At 47.2% G+C, this 16,216-nt stretch overlaps 1 long non-coding RNA gene across 1 annotated transcript in view; it reads left to right on the top strand.

The window, feature by feature from the left end:
- The first annotated feature begins 4,760 nt into the window (after nucleotides 1–4,760).
- Nucleotides 4,761–16,216, top strand: part of LOC120982005 — a 50,257-nt gene continuing 38,801 nt past the window's right edge. Inside the window, exons 1-2 of the long non-coding RNA XR_005774823.1 lie at nucleotides 4,761–4,773; nucleotides 4,871–5,132. This is a non-coding gene — a long non-coding RNA (uncharacterized LOC120982005). The remainder of the gene's footprint in view (nucleotides 4,774–4,870; nucleotides 5,133–16,216) is intronic.

The following is a 16,216-nucleotide window of genomic DNA, read 5'->3' as shown; positions in this document are numbered from 1 at the left end:
TTGTCACTGCTGCAGGTTAGCTTTAAAGGAGCAGGGCGCTGTGGATGACACTGTTAAGGATGAGTGCTGTGGAGGTCACAGTTCAGGGGGCAGGTAGGGTGGCCATTCCGGCCACGCTCAAAATCCTCCCACTCCGCAGCCAACGGGATTGAAAAAATTAAGGTAAAAATCAACTTCTGTCAGCTGCAGGGGTGGGAGGGAGAGTCACTTTCTCCCTGCAGCTCATGCCCAGACAGCACAGTGTGTCCCTGTGTCCATCCAGGCCCTGTGCCGGACGGAGGGCAGGGAGTCTGAAAGCTGGACTGTCTGGCCTAAAACCGGACCTCTGGCCACCCTAAGGGCAGGCTGCTGTGGAGGTCACAGTTAAGGGGACAGCCTGCTTTGGAGGTCAGTGTTAAGAGGCAGATTGAGTAGAGGCCACTGTTAAGGGGACGGGGTGTTGTGGAAATAGGGTACTGTGAAGGTCGCTAATAAAGGGGCGGCCGCTGTGGAGGTCACTGTTAAGGGGGCGGGATGCTGTTGAGGTCACTGTTAAAGGGGCGGGCTGCTGTGGAGGTCACTGTTATAGTGGATACTGTCGATATCTTTTAACGACACACACAAACATTTAATGAAATAGATTAAATATATCCGTGCAAAGCCGGGTCCTTCTGCTAGTTTACACATAAATGTGCCCATGTCTCCCACGTGTTTCTCCTTTTTGACCAAAGTCCCTCTGTCATTTTTTGTTCTTTAAGGTGCCTCTCTTTGACCTGGGAAATTAATCTGCATTAGTAAATTTATTAAACTGCTCCAGAAACTACTTGTCCTCCTTTATATTAGACATCTACTTACATATTTTAATTTATTTAGTGCAATTTGGACCTTAAGGCTCAGTTCAGACCTGAGCGTTTTACAGCGCGTTCCTACGCGCTGTAAAACGCTCAACAAGGAGAAACCAATGCTTCCCTATGTGAATGGTTCTCACCTGGGCGTTTTACAGCGCGTACGATCGCGCTGTAAAACGCCCGACGCTCAAACAAGTACAGGAGCGTTTTTTTGGGCGCTATGTACGGGAACGCGCGACACTGTGTGTACGCTTGTCTCTGTATGCGCGCTTGTGTAAACGCCAGTACAATCGCGCATACAGAGCGCTCCTTTCAGAACGCTCAGGTCTGAACTGAGCCTAAAGGCTTTGTACATCTTCTGAGGCATTTTCTTTTATGATTGCATGTTCTTAATTTTTGGCTAAAAATAATTTTTTCAATCGGCCTTCGTTAAAAATATTGAGCTGTTTTCACAAAGGGTTAACAGTTTTTTTTTTTTTTAGCTCTGTTATGTTACTGGTATTTTCACTCTTATCTTGTGCTGGTTGTCACGAACCAGCGGGTGTGAACCCACTGTACCACGTGTCCTACTTCCTCTAAGGGCTCTTTCACACTTGCGTTATTGTCTTCCGGCATAGATTTCCGTCGTCGGGGCTCTATGCCGGAAGAATCCTGATCAGGATTATCCTAATGCATTCTGAATAGAGAGAAATCCGTTCAGGATGCATCAGGATGTCTTCAGTTCCGGAACGCTTTTTGCTCCGGCCAAAAATCCGGAACACTTGCCGCAAGGCCGGATCCGGAATTAATGCCCATTGGAAGGCATTGATCCGGATCCGGCCTTAAGCTAAACGTCGTTTCGGCGCATTGCCGGAGCCGACATTTAGCTTTTTCTGAATGGTTACCATGGCTGCCGGGACGCTAAAGTCCTGACAGCCATGGTAAAGTGTAGCGGGGAGCGGGGGAGCAGCATACTTACCGTCCGTGAGGCTCCCCGGGCGCTCCAGAGTGACGTCAGGGCGCCCCAAGCGCACGGATCACGTGATCGCATGGATCACGTCATCCATGCGCATGGGGCGCTCTGACGTCATTCTGGAGCGCCCCGGGAGCCGCACGGACTGTAAGTATACCGCTCCCCTGCTCCCCGCTCCTACTATGGCAACCAGGACTTTAATAGCGTCCTGGGTGCCATAGTAACACTGAAAGCATTTGGAAGACGGTTCCGTCTTCAAATGCTTTCAGTACACTTGCGTTTTTTCCGGATCCGGCGGGCACCTCCGGCAACGGAAGTGCATGCCGGATCCCAACAACGCAAGTGTGAAAGAGGCCTAAGGGAGTTGTCTAAGTGAACCCCTCAATTCTTCATAGTACCCCTGATGGTGGGGATAGACTTTCCCGAGGGGAACACCAGGTTGCTACCGCTTCAGGAGTATAGGCACACGAGGCAGCTGGTCCAGGTGGACCAGGAGGTACCAGGGAAAGGTACCAGAAGTACAGGCGTAGTCAGGCAGGCGGAGTCGTTACCAGGAGCAACAGTGCAAGACTGAAGGATGAGGCAGAGGTGTAGTCAGACAGGCGAAAGGTCAGGGTAGGTGGCACAGGTACAGGTCAGGCAATCCGGTTCGTCAACAGGAGAGTCAAGGCTAGCAGGCAGGGATCAGATGGGTAGCAGAATCCAATAACACAAATACGAGTCAGGAACACAGGAACACAAGTGGTTATCAGGAGCTTTAGCAGAGCACAAGGACCTTGACACTGAGGCATCTGGGAAGGGGGCTGAGCCACTTATATATGCGCATGAAGGCTAGGATTGGTCAGCGAGGTCTCATGACCTAACCATAAAACCCAGGAAGTGACGCGCACCGGCCCTTTAGGAAGTGCTGCAAAAAAACAGAGAGGTCATAAACACTTATTTAGGCCACATTCTTATCAGTAAGGTAAGAACTGAGCTATAATGAGTATTTAGGAGGTCAGAAAGCAGAGATAAGGAGTCTGTCTGCTCCTGGTCTGACGGAAAAGACACTAAATCCAAAGGATGCTACTAGAGCATCTCAGCTCTGTACAGAAAAAAGGACACCATATTTATTTTAATAAAGATCAATTTAAAAAATATTTTAGCTCAAAATGAGTACAATGCATTAATAAAAAATTTGCCTCCAAAGATGTACATAGCCTTTAAATTGTCTATAATCAGATGATTTTTGTGCTAATATTTAAAGGGGCATTCCAGCACAATAAGAAAGCTGTCCCATGGACTGCACATGCTGTGAATCACTGGCTGCAGCCATGACCCACCTCATACAATCAGGGCTTTTTTTCTGGCAGAACACACCGGAACGGCGTTCCGCCACCTTTTGACATCGCAGGCTGCGATGTATTAGCGGGGAGGGACTGGGAGGAGGAACTGGGGGCCGGTGCGTTCACTGTGCTCCGGCCCCCAGCTCCAGTAGAGACTTAAAAAATGTGTAATTAAATGAATAATGATTCCTGCTGCCCCTCAGTAAGATAACTTTCAATATATTGTACTCACAGCCGGCTACTGTTATCGTAATGCAGGCGGCCGGGCAGACGAGCGGCAGCGTCACTGACTGACGTCACGTGCGTGCACCGCCTACTTTATGAATGAAGCAGGCGGCCCAGGCTGGTGACGTCAGTCAGTGACGCTGCCGCTCGTCTGCCCGGCCGCCTGCATTAACAGTAGCCGGCTGTGAGTACAATATATTGAAAGTTATCTTACTGAGGGGCAGCAGGAATCATTATTCATTTAATTACACATTTTATAAGTCTCTACTGGAGCGGCAATGGGGGGTCTGTGGATGACACTGTTATGGGGTGGGGGGGTCTGTGGATGGCACTGTTATGGGGTGGGGGGGTCTGTGGATGGCACTGTTAAGGGGGGTCTGTGGATGGCACTGTTATGGGGTGGGGGGTCTGTGGATGGCACTGTTATGGGGTGGGGGGGTCTATGGATGGCACTGTTATGGGGTGGGGGGTTTGTGGATGGCACTGTTATGGGGTGGGGGGGTCTGTGGATGGCACTGTAATGGGGTGGGGGGGTCTGTGGATGGCACTGTTATGGGGTGGGGGGTCTGTGGATGGCACTGTTATGGGGTGGGTGGGTGTCTGTGGATGGCACTGTTATGGGGTGGGGGGGGTCTGTGGATGGCACTGTTATGGGGTGGGGGGGTCTGTGGATGGCACTGTTATGGGGTGGGGGGGTCTGTGGATGGCACTGTTAAGGGGGGTCTGTGGATGGCACTGTTATGGGGTGGGGGGTCTGTGGATGGCACTGTTATGGGGTGGGTGGGTGTCTTTGGATGGCACTGTTATGGTGTGGGGGGGGTCTGTGGATGGCACTGTTATGGGGTGGGGGGGTTTGTGGATGGCACTGTTATGGGGTGGGGGGGTCTGTGGATGGCACTGTTAAGGAGGGGGGGTCTGTGGATGGCACTGTTATGGGGTGGGGGGGTCTGTGGATGGCACTGTTATGGGGTGGGGGGGTCTGTGGATGGCACTGTTATGGGGTGGGGGGGGTTTGTGGATGGCACTGTTATGGAGTGGCGGGGGTCTGTGGATGGCACTGTTATGGGGTGGGGGGGTCTGTGGATGGCACTGTTATAGGATGGGGGGGGTCTGTGGATGGCACTGTTATAGGATGGGGGATCTGTGGATGCCATCCCCAGATCCTCCACCCCATAACAGTGCCATCCCCAGATCCCCCATTAACAGTGCCATCCCCATCTGGGGGGTTTCTTTGCTGGGCTGGACTTTTATACCCCCCCCCCCCCAAATTTTACTTGCGGTCCTAGGGTTGGGTAGAGGGGGCGGTCCTAGGGGTGGGTAGGGGGGCGGTCTTAGGGGCAGGTAGGGGGCGGTCCTAGGGGTGGGTAGGGGCGTGGCCAGGGGAGGGGGGGGGTGAGTTCCACCACCTTTTCTCTGAGAAAAAAAGCCCTGCATACAATGATATGTAAGTGTCCGTCTTTAATCTTCCAAAAAGTTGGGTGGTATGTGTCCCCGAACATTAGCTGTATAACTATAACATGGGCTTGCTTGCTTTTTTTTAGGCCTACCAAAAACTGTATTTATTTACCACGATGTGTTAATGGGATTTTCTTCAAATTATTTTACTTGAAGACCTCGGCAATACTTTTTCCAATACTATAACAAACAGCCTCTGACAAAGGCCAGAAAGCATCCTTTATTCTACCATGAATGAAAGAAGAGGTTAGCAGTCTGCGAGTGCTGGGATTCTCCTTTATGTTATACTGTAAAGTTGGCCTGCTTTGCTTTGCTTTTCTTCACTAGAACATCAACCTGGACACTGTGGTGAGTTACAACAGTCAAAATGCAGCAAAAACTTGTTCTAAAAGTGTGGAAGTAACCTGCTTTCCCTATGCTACATGCCTGACAAAAGAGCATTTCATCATAAAAAAATTTAACCACAGTCCTTTTTTATCTTAATAGTCCCCAGAAAATAAGCCAATCACAGTTTTTTCCAAGAGGTCAGCTGTTATCTGTGGTGGAGCCTGCCAGCAAGTCATCAATTCATCTGTAGCACCCCCATAGTCGAAAGGAAGAATTACACATTGGCTATTGAAATGAGAGGGGCTAGCCAGTTTATATCACTATCTACACATGGGCTGGTACATGCAGTTAGTAATAGGCTTTATTAAACTATCACCAGTGATGTCTGATAGTTTAACATGAATAATTCTGATTCACACGCAGGTCCCCTGACTTGCATGCTGGCGCTACACTCAGAACACGGTCATTGATGGAGGATTCTGTCCAACAGTGGCCACCATTCACATAATGGGGGCGGCCAGTATGAGTGAATGGAGGCTGTGAATGGAGGCTGCTGATGGACAGAGCCCTCCATCAGTGGTTAGGTTCCCAGCACAGCCCTGGCATGCAGGTCAGGGGCCTTGCATGATTAATTCATATTAAACTATCAGACATCAGTGCCGATAGTTTAAAGAGGTTTTCTGAGACTCCCACCAATCAGCTGTTTGAGAAGGAGCCTCTGCCTTCTCTTAGCTCACCAAGCACAGCGCTGTTCATTGTATAGTGTCTGTGCTTGGTATTGCTGCATACTTCAATGGGGCTGAGCTAAGCCTAGTCCATGTGACCAATGAATGTGACATCACTTGGCCTAGGCAAAGCTACAAAAAGGCCATGACACTACTACGAGTGCCAATGTCTTTTCAAACAGCTGATTGGTGGAGGTCCTGGGTATCAGACCCCCACCAATCAGATTATGATGACCTCTCCAGAGGATTGGTCATCAGTAAAAAGATCTTGGAAAACCCCTTCAGAAATGCTTATTATTAGCTGCATGCATATGCTGTGAGCTAGACTGAGGTATGCACTCTGACCCCAAATTATGCAATGGCCGGGTCAGGTGTAGATGATTGTCTATAGTTTTGTTCATGACGCCAATTGCAGCGTGCGCAGGGTACAATCACAGGGCCCTTTAAGGTGTTGTAACTCACGTCCCAGATTTGGAATGCCAGAGTGGTGTAATGTCTCTGTATGGTAGTAGTAATGGTGTCAACGGTGTCTCCTACCTGGGTACGGCTGGACTCCTGGATCCTGGCTCACTTGCAATAAAATGAGTCTAGTGCTAGTAGGAGTAATAGAGGGATTTGCAGCAGAAATGGAGATCCAGACCCTTGGTAAAGTTCATACTTGTCTTTACTGATTGTAACTTTCATCCAAGCAAGATACAGCTTTAGTCTTAGGTCCCAGCAGGTATTGGCAAAGGTTGGCAGGAATTTATCTTTTGCTCTTTCAACCTGGTGTCACGGCGGACGTGCACAGTTTAACAGATAACACACCAACCAGACTCTGGACGAGAGACAGGGGGACTTTATCCCTGACCTCTTTCCCTGCAATGCTCAGCCCACAGACAAACCTTGAAGGTAGATTTGCTGTGTCCTCCAGCCTATACTAACAGAACCCTGAACTTCCTGAGATGGTGAAGTGGGGAGAAAGGAGCAGCCTGCTCGCACAGAACCTAGATGGGATAGGTGACATAAACAACCAAACGAAAAGACACTTATCTGCTGAGAGCAGGAACAAACAGCCAACCTTCCCTCCAAACTTCCAGACCATAATGAACAGTATAATCCGCTCAGAGCACTTAGCTGGAGACCATTTAAACTAATGACTCCACCCAGTGCACCTGATGCGAGGCGGATCCAGCACAGCATCAAAACAAATACTACAGGGAGTGCAGAATTATTAGGCAAATGAGTATTTTGACCACATCATCCTCTTTATGCATGTTGTCTTACTCCAAGCTGTATAGGCTCGAAAGCCTACTACCAATTAAGCATATTAGGTGATGTGCATCTCTGTAATGAGAAGGGGTGTGGTCTAATGACATCAACACCCTATATTAGGTGTGCATAATTATTAGGCAACTTCCTTTCCTTTGGCAAAATGGGTCAAAAGAAGGACTTGACAGGCTCAGAAAAGTCAAAAATAGTGAGATATCTTGCAGAGGGATGCAGCACTCTTAAAATTGCAAAGCTTCTGAAGCGTGATCATCGAACAATCAAGCGTTTCATTCAAAATAGTCAACAGGGTCGCAAGAAGCGTGTGGAAAAACCAAGGCGCAAAATAACTGCCCATGAACTGAGAAAAGTCAAGCGTGCAGCTGCCAAGATGCCACTTGCCACCAGTTTGGCCATATTTCAGAGCTGCAACATCACTGGAGTGCCCAAAAGCACAAGGTGTGCAATACTCAGAGACATGGCCAAGGTAAGAAAGGCGGAAAGACGACCACCACTGAACAAGACACACAAGCTGAAACGTCAAGACTGGGCCAAGAAATATCTCAAGACTGATTTTTCTAAGGTTTTATGGACTGATGAAATGAGAGTGAGTCTTGATGGGCCAGATGGATGGGCCCGTGGCTGGATTGGTAAAGGGCAGAGAGCTCCAGTCCGACTCAGACGCCAGCAAGGTGGAGGTGGAGTACTGGTTTGGGCTGGTATCATCAAAGATGAGCTTGTGGGGCCTTTTCGGGTTGAGGATGGAGTCAAGCTCAACTCCCAGTCCTACTGCCAGTTTCTGGAAGACACCTTCTTCAAGCAGTGGTACAGGAAGAAGTCTGCATCCTTCAAGAAAAACATTTTCATGCAGGACAATGCTCCATCACACGCGTCCAAGTACTCCACAGCGTGGCTGGCAAGAAAGGGTATAAAAGAAGAAAATCTAATGACATGGCCTCCTTGTTCACCTGATCTGAACCCCATTGAGAACCTGTGGTCCATCATCAAATGTGAGATTTACAAGGAGGGAAAACAGTACACCTCTCTGAACAGTGTCTGGGAGGCTGTGGTTGCTGCTGCACGCAATGTTGATGGTGAACAGATCAAAACACTGACAGAATCCATGGATGGCAGGCTTTTGAGTGTCCTTGCAAAGAAAGGTGGCTATATTGGTCACTGATTTGTTTTTGTTTTTGAATGTCAGAAATTTATATTTGTGAATGTTGAGATGTTATATTGGTTTCACTGGTAAAAATAAATAATTGAAATGGGTATATATTTGTTTTTTGTTAAGTTGCCTAATAATTATGCACAGTAATAGTCACCTGCACACACAGATATCCCCCTAAAATAGCTAAAACTAAAAACAAACTAAAAACTACTTCCAAAAATATTCAGCTTTGATATTAATGAGTTTTTTGGGTTCATTGAGAACATGGTTGTTGTTCAATAATAAAATTAATCCTCAAAAATACAACTTGCCTAATAATTCTGCACTCCCTGTAGACTCGTGCTGCAATCCTGGCTGACCTCCGCACATCGTCAGAGTGGGGCATGACAGTACCCCCCCCTTCTACGGGTGACCTCCGGACACCCTGGACCAACCTTATCCGGATGGGACCTATGAAAGGCCCTCACCAGACGGCTGGCGTTGACATCTGACGCCGGAACCCACATCCTCTCCTCAGGACCGTATCCCCTCCAGTGAACCAGGTACTGGAGGGAACCCCGCAGAACTCTCGAGTCGAGAATCCTGGAGATCTCGAACTCCAAGTTTCCCTCGACTAGAACAGGAGGAGGAGGCAATGGCGATGGTACCACCGGTTTAACATATTTTTTTAGTAAAGACTTGTGGAAGACATCGTGGATCCTCCAAGTCTGCGGCAGATCAAGTCGAAATGCCACAGGATTGATCACAGCAGAAATCTTATACGGACCAACAAATCTTGGACCCAGTTTCCAAGATGGCACTCTCAACTTGATATTCCTAGTGGACAACCACACCAAATCACCCACACCCAGGTCCGGACCAGTCACACGTCTCCTGTCAGCCATTCGTTTATACCTCTCACCCATCCTCTCCAAATTCCCTTGAATCCCCCGCCAGATAGAGGATAAGGCAGAAGAGAATCTCTCCTCCTCTGGCATCCCGGAGGAACCAGACCCAGAAAAGGTACCAAACTGAGGATGGAAACCGTATGCGCCAAAAAATGGCGACTTACCCGTGGACTCCTGCCTATGGTTATTCAATGCAAATTCTGCTAAGGGCAAGAATAAAGACCAGTCCTCCTGATTCTCAGCCACAAAGCACCTCAAGTAGGTCTCCAGGTTTTGATTGGTACGCTCCGCCTGACCATTCGACTGTGGATGAAAAGCCGACGAGAAAGAAAGTTGAATGCCAAGTCGAGAGCAGAACGCCCTCCAAAACCTGGAGACAAACTGCGTGCCCCTATCAGAGACAACATCCGAAGGAATACTGTGCAATTTAACAATATTATCCACAAAAATCTGCGGAAGAGTCTTAGTGTTAGGCAGACTTGTTAGTGGTATAAAGTGAGCCATTTTACTGAAATGATCGACTACCACCAAAACCACTGTTCTCCCGGAGGAACTCGGTAGGTCCGTAATAAAGTCCATGGACAAATGTGTCCAAGGACGAGATAGAATAGACAATGGAAGAAGTGAACCAGGCGGTCGAGTATGAGCAACCTTAGACCGAGCGCAGGTTTCACAAGCTGTCAAGTAATTCTCAATACTCTTACGCAAACCTGGCCACCAGAACCTCCGGGACACCAGATCACAGGTGGACTTACCACCAGGATGTCCAGCGAGAACAGTATCGTGATGTTCCTTGAACACCTTGCATCGTAGGCCCTCAGGAACAAACAACCTCCCTGGGGGACACGAACCAGGAGCCCCCTCCTGAGCTCCCAACACCTCCATCTCCAATTCAGGGTACAGAGCGGAGACCACCACTCCATCCGCCAAAATCGGCGCTGGATCTTCTGAATCACCTCCCCCAGGGAAGCTGCGAGACAAGGCATCTGCCTTGACGTTCTTGACCCCTGGGCGAAAAGTAACCATGAAATTGAACCTGGTAAAAAACAATGACCATCTGGCCTTTCTAGGGTTAAGACGCTTGGCAGATTGCAGGTAAGCCAAATTCTTATGGTCTGTATACACAGTAACGGGGTGAGAAGCCCCCTCTAACCAGTGACGCCATTCTTCAAAGGCCAACTTGATCGCCAACAACTCCCTATCTCCAACATCATAATTCCTCTCGGCGACCGAGAGCTTCCTGGAGAAGAAGGCACACGGGACCCACTTGCCAGGAGAAGGACCCTGCGAAAGCACCACCCCAACCCCCACCTCTGATGCATCAACCTTGACCACGAATGTCTGAGAAACATCCGGCTGCACCAGAATGGGAGCAGACGCAAAACGCTCCTTTATAGCCGAAAAGGCCTGCAATGCCTCATCCGACCAGACAGAGACATCAGCGCCCTTCTTGGTCATATCATTAAGAGGTTTGACTAGCGTGGAATAATTCAAAATAAATTTTCTATAATAATTCGTAAACCCCAAAAATCGCATCAAAGCTTTCTGATTCTCCGGTCGGTCCCACTCCAGAACCGCCCGGACCTTTTCGGGGTCCATACGAAAACCAGAATCCGAAAGCATGTATCCCAAAAATGGAAGCTCTTGCACCGCAAACAAACATTTCTCCAATTTGGCGTATAACTTATTCTCCCGAAGGATCGTCAAAACCTGTCTCACATGATCCTGATGGGTCTTCAGATCAGGAGAATAAATTAAAATGTCATCTAGGTAGACTACTACTAACCTCCCCACCAAATGATGGAAAATATCATTGACGAATCGCTGAAATACCGCTGGCGCATTCGTCAACCCAAAAGGCATTACCAGGTTCTCAAAATGACCCTCGTGCGTATTGAAGGCCGTTTTTCACTCATCATCCTCCTTGATCCTGATCAGATTGTATGCTCCTCTCAAATCCAACTTGGAGAACACCTTGGCTCCAACAATCTGATCAAAAAGATCAGAGATCAAAGGCAGGGGATATGGATCCCGGACTGTAATACGATTCAGCTCCCGGAAATCCAGACACGGTCTCAGTGATCCATCTTTCTTCTTCACGAAGAACAAACCTACAGCTACTGGAGACTTAGATGGTCTAATATGACCCTTTGCCAAACTCTCGGCGACATACTTTCGCATGACCTCTCTCTCTCATATAGCATCACTGATAGATATGCGATGCTGCGTGGTATCAAATAGTTTCCATCGATACTACTTGCATGCCCATTAGAAGTTGAGACGGTCAGTGGTGGTCTCCACAAATCAAGATGTTAGTAGCAATGGTAGCATCGTGGTCCGGCGTCCGGTGGTGAAGCGGCGAGGTACTGCCGGCGTTCCTACCTTTTAAAATGCTACTTCCGGGTATCGGGTCACATGGGAAAATCACGTGATGACGATGCGTCTGACGTCAGACGCTAACACAAAGTCCTCAGTGGGAGGTGAAGCAAATAGCGTCCGTCATCAGACGCACGCACGTGACCATTGTGCCGGTCATGTGATTGATCTTACCAGCCCGGTCACATGATTAGGCCGATGACAGAAGGTAAAAGCCATCAGAGAGAGGCAGAGCAGACACGTAGGGGACACTGGCTGTAAGGCTTTAATATAGATGTCCTACTATATATTTTTTTTATATATACAGCCACATGTGAATAAACATATGCAACAGTCGCCAGCCAAAATACCTAAATAGACATCTATTGCGATATATTGAACTAGTGACTTAGTGTTTCTGTAACTAGTATAAGTAATTAAAGGGTGATTAACAATAATATATATTCGGGGTACAATAAGATACAATTAGTCCCCTGATTGATATTGGTTATGATATAAGGAATATAATAATCCCAAAAGATAGATCGAACGTCTTATATGAAGCACGCAAAGTCTATAGACTCATTTAAACCAACTGGTGTGACAGTATTTAACCTAAAAATCCACCTTGATTCTTTCTGTTTTAACAATTTATCCAAATCACCACCTCTTTTGGACATTTTTACCACCTCAATCATCAAGAAATGTATGGTTTTAACAGACCCTATATATCTTTGTGATGTGGATCGGTAGTTATAATTTGAAAAGTCAATATTGTTATATCATTAATATGGACTTGTATCCTATATGTGAAACGCTTATTGGCATAACTTCTGGCTTGGTATGATTATTGAGGCACAGTCCTACTATAATTGACTGAGGGCTATATACCTGGATATATGTTGTGGTATATTTCAGTCTGGCCATTATGTATTAGCAAGAGGTATGTGAAGGTTTTTGGGTTTCCTCCAACAGTATTGAGACCTGTTCCGTTCATTTACTCATTTATCATCTTTTGCTAACACTAACTGACCTGATCATTTTATCAAATTGATTGATCAGTATTTCCTAGTTATTGGCCTATTTTTACTACATGTTTCAATATTTCTCTGAATATCTTTATAGAGAAATATATAAAATATATAAAAAAGAAAATAAATTTATATATGTTTAATAATATTTGTAATTTTTCATGGTGATAGGTATTCCTTGTCAAATATGTCCCCTGATGAGCCTGACACCAACCAGGCGAAACGCGTAGGGACCTTATTGGACAATTGACTTCTCTAACTATAATCTAATTCCTTTTATATATCACATTTGGTAATTGGGTGCTGTTTGTCACCTATTTTAGGTATTTATATACATTTATTATTTTTCTTGTGTAGAATTGCCCAGGCGTACCTATAGGGTCCCCCAGGGATGGACTGGGACAATAAAGTGGCCCTGGACTTCAGCCAGACCGGCCCACTTTATTTTTCCCAAACACACTCAAAAAAAAACATGTGAATGGCGCTGTTATGGAGGGGATCTGTGAATGGCACTGTTATGGAGGGGATCTGTGAATAGCACTTTTATGGAGGGGATCTGTGGATGGCACTGTTATGGAGGGGATCTGTGGATGGCACTGTTATTGAGGGGATCTGTGGATGGCACTGTTATGGAGGGGATCTGTGGATGGCACTGTTATGGAGAGGATCTGTGGATGGCACTGTTATGGAGGGGATCTGTGGATGGCACTGTTATGGGGGGATCTGTGGATGGCACTGTTATAGAGGGGGATCTGTGGATGACACATACCGTATATAGCATCTTATGCTATGTGTCATCCACAGATACCCCTCCATAACAGTGCCATTCACAGATACCCTCCATAACAGTGCCATCCACAGATCCCCCCCATAACAGTCATCCACAGATCCCCCCATAATAGTGTCATCCACAGATCCCCCCATAACAGTGTCATCCACAGATCCCCTCCATAACAGTGTCATCCACAGATCCCCCATAACAGTGTCATCCACAGATCCCCCCATAACAGTGTCATCCACAGATCCCCCCCATAACAGTGTCATCCACAGATCCCCCCCCATAATAGTGTCATCCACAGATCCCCCCCATAATAGTGTCATCCACAGAACACTGTTATGGAGGGGGATCTGTGGATGACATTGTCATGGGGTGGATCTGTGGATGACACATATAGCATAAGATGTTATATACGGTATGTATCATCCACAGATTCCCCATAACGGTGCCATCCACAGATCCCCCTCCATAACGGTGCCATCCACAGATCCCCTTCCATAACGGTGCCCTCCACAGATCCCCCTCCATAACAGTGTCATCCACAGATCCCCCTCCATAAGTGTCATCCACAGATCCCCCTCCATAACAGTGTCATCCACAGATCCCCCTCCATAATGGTGCCATCCACAGATCCCCCCCATAAGTGTCATCCACAGACCCCCCCCCCCCCATAAGTGTCATCCACATGACAGACCCCCCCCCCATAACAGTGCCATCCACGGATCCCCCTCCCTATAACAGTGCCGTCATCCATAGATCCCCCTCCCCGCCACTCACAGTAGTATACATTAAAAAAATCGGTATCCTGCAGGCTGCAGACAGTAACTTTAATTTTAACACAGCGCTCATCTCTTTACTACCTTACATTCAGCTCCCTCCAGCCTCCAGTAACAAGTGCGGGCGGCAGCGCTCACTCACTGACGTCACGCGCCTGCGCCGCCTAGTGGGAGGAGCAGGCGTGTGACGTCAGTGAGTGAGCGCCGCCCCCACACTGCCTGCTGTTACTGGAGCTGAGTCAGTGTAAGATAGTAAAGAGATGAGCGCTGATTTTAAAGTTAACACACTGACAGCAAAAAAATTAAAATGGCTCGGGACCGGCCGGGCCCCCCCGGGGTCCGGGTACCTTACTGGGGTATCGGCTTTACCCCCCTGATGGCGGCCCTGGCCGGCCCATAATTCGATCGGCCCACCGGGATTCTCCCGGTACTCCCGATGGCCAGTCCATCGCTGGGGTCCCCCATTAGATAGACATCTATCCCGTGAGAGGGCTAACTAGAGACACCAGGAGGCACGTGAGACGGGATCGCCCCTATCGGGGTGGCTATTCCGTAATTAGGTAGGGCTTCTACACTAGGGTCAGGACTAGGGCCACTGCCCCTAGCAGGTTTTATTAACATCTACTAACCAGATCATTAACATCGTACAAATCAACACCAATCTGTCCCTAGACTATTATTTTCTTTTTCTTTTTCATCATTTATTATCTATATATTTGAAGGGTGTATTGACTATATTTTACGTAAATATTAAAAGTTATATTTTAGAATGATGGTATTACTGTGAATCCTTGTGTCTATGATCACATTCTACTATAGAATTCCCTGAACAGGACAATGTTCAATCTGTGAATACATGACCTCCGCACATCGTCAGAGTGGGGCATGACACCTGGTGCTTGCAGGAAAGGACGTCTGCTTGTTAGCTCTATACTGTGGCAGGAATTTGGCTTCTGCACTCTCTATCTTCTGCTGTATGGGGACTGACTAGCTGAGGAGGAATATGGCTTCTTCCTGGGTCTCTGGATTTTACTCACATTGCAAGAAAATTTAGTCTAAAACCTTCAGGATCACAGGTGCATATCCATGAGGCAAACATAATTACAAAAACAAAATGGCTGCACACCATTATATATACAAACAATAGAGCTAGGAAATGGGGGTCATTCTAGATAAAAGTGGTACAATACCGACTATAAATGATTATACATGAATAATGCACACCATTATATATACAAACAATAGAGCTAGGAAATGGGGGTCATTCTAGATAAAAGTGGTACAATACCGACTATAAATGAGTATACATGAATAATGAAAGCTCTTAGCGCACATACGTGTCGGGGCCATCTACCAGGCGTCAAGGTGGCTTCCGCGGAAGCCTGGTAGATGGGCCTCCATTAATCATGTATACTCATTTATAGTCTGTATTGTACCACTTTTATCTAGAATGACCCCCATTTCCTAGCTCTATTGTTTGTATATATAATGGTGTGCAGCCATTTTGTTTTTGTAATTGTGGATTTTACTCACAGTTATTTTCTCAGGGTATGCTTTCTTCCTGTAGCTGGAGTTGTCTGCTTGCTTGGCATCCAGCTGAGGCTGCAGGGCTCAGGCTGGGGATGATGATCAATGTCTCAGCCGAGACAAGATCCTGGTTTGGTTCCCTCTATCTGGGTGCTCCTAACATGCACACCCTACCCCTACCAGGGGGTGGGCTACACTACTTCTAACTTCCTTCTCTCCCATGAGGCAGGATGTGGCCACAGCCCACTCTGCTCACAGAGGGGGAGCTAAACTGGAATGAACTATTCCAGCTTAGATGTGCTAAACTGAACCTAGCTCCTTGCTAGAACATTGCTGCCACCTGCTGGTGAACATGAAGAATGACAACAATATACATTTAACAAGGCTTATAATGCACAGTTGTGAGGATATAATGGAAAATTACATAAGATGACAAGGTAAATGATTTTAACAGATTGTAGCGGGGTAGATGAGTTTAGTAACACAACTCTGGGGTGTTACATTCCCCCTTACTTCGAGTTAAGCCGCACTCGGCTTATGCTTAAGAGGGGAGGAACCAGCTCTGGGGTACCCAAATAAGTACAAAGTGCTACATGTATTACACATA

The sequence above is a fragment of the Bufo bufo genome, chromosome 11, assembly GCF_905171765.1.
Source record: "Bufo bufo chromosome 11, aBufBuf1.1, whole genome shotgun sequence".
Taxonomy (NCBI): domain Eukaryota; kingdom Metazoa; phylum Chordata; class Amphibia; order Anura; family Bufonidae; genus Bufo; species Bufo bufo.
This window is presented reverse-complemented; position numbering and strand designations above follow the sequence as displayed.